Here is a 1,432-nt window from a genome sequence, read left to right as displayed (position 1 = left end):
GGATTTAAACATCCCCCCGAATTTTTTTCAACTTTTTGGATTTTTGTGCACACGTGGGGACCGCCCCACGTGTGCACAAACCTCCCCCCCCCCCAAGTGCCCCCAGAGCACGGATTTAGCAATCCGCACTCACAGGGGCAACTTGGCTATTAGTATATAGATTGCTCTCAGAGTCCTCAAAGCGATAGGTTCACAGGCTGGATATTTTAGAACCAGTTTTGCTCCTGGATGCCAGGTGCTAGCTGCACCTTGTTCCTTCAACTGCTTGTGGCCTAACCCATCTCATAGGGTTGTTGTGAGGATAAAAATGGAGGAGAGGAGAACAGCATAAGCTGCCTTGGGTCCCAAATGAGGAGATACATGGGAGATAAATGAAATAAATAAATAAACATTAAAGATGGTACGGAATAAAAGGAATTCAGGGTGGATTTTTATGAATTAATTTCCAGGTGCACACCCCTACCTTCAAGATCTATTCCGTCATTTATTTACATGACCTAATTGGTACAAATATTTAGTGTCTTTTGAAACTTCATCATCAGTCCAAATTTTGGGATCAGGAAATGTATTTGTACGAGGCCATGGTGCAGCAATAGCCCATCAAAGGACAAACCAAATCAAATGGTAAAGAACTGCTGCAATAAGGAGATTTGGCACAAAAACATAACACTCAGGTGCTGCGAGTGGATGAAAGTTGTTTATTTTTACCCTTATCCTTCCTTTCTGCTGTATGAAATTAACCCAGCAGCTGAAGCAAAAGGAAGGGGGGGAGAAAGGCTTCCGCTTAAGAGGATGAAAACACTCGGATATCAACTAGAGCAGTTCTCACCAGAATTGCTCATATTTACATAATGATCTAACATACATTAAGCTAGTTAGGGTCAGTGATCTAACTTCACTAATGTATCCAGCACTTCTACTGGTGTCAAATGTTCAGATTTCAGGACAGATTTTAAATTCAATTATAGTTCATTTGCTGGGTGGAGAGGGGGAGTCTGCATGTCTTTTGCAGGTCAGTCTGGCCAGACGGGAGAGGTACATGTTAACATTTTTAATGCCCAGGGGAGGGGGGGAAGCTTTATAGCAAGACTTAACTATGTTCTTTTCAAAATTGATTTTGCAACACATAGCATTTTGAAAAGGTGGAATGGTTTCACATCCTCCCTATTCAAAATATTGTAATGCACCTGTCATTCCTTCCTCTTGTGTCTGACTATCTAAAACCCACTTATCTTATGTCTGAATTTCTCTATCAGCTAAGCAATGTCTTCTTGGATTCACTACTGTTATCAAGAGCTGATTTGTATATTGAGTGAAGTAAGCCATTTATGTCTCCCCCCAAAAAAATACTTCCTGGGAGGCCATTGGATATTCTACCTACCTGGTTCCCTTCTTAACGAATAGCCATGGGAGCCATGAGGCACAGCATCAG

Source organism: Gekko japonicus, unplaced genomic scaffold (assembly GCF_001447785.1).
Source record: "Gekko japonicus isolate JY-2015 unplaced genomic scaffold, Gekko_japonicus_V1.1 scaffold1626, whole genome shotgun sequence".
NCBI lineage: Eukaryota > Metazoa > Chordata > Lepidosauria > Squamata > Gekkonidae > Gekko > Gekko japonicus.
Note: the sequence above shows the minus strand (reverse complement) of the source record.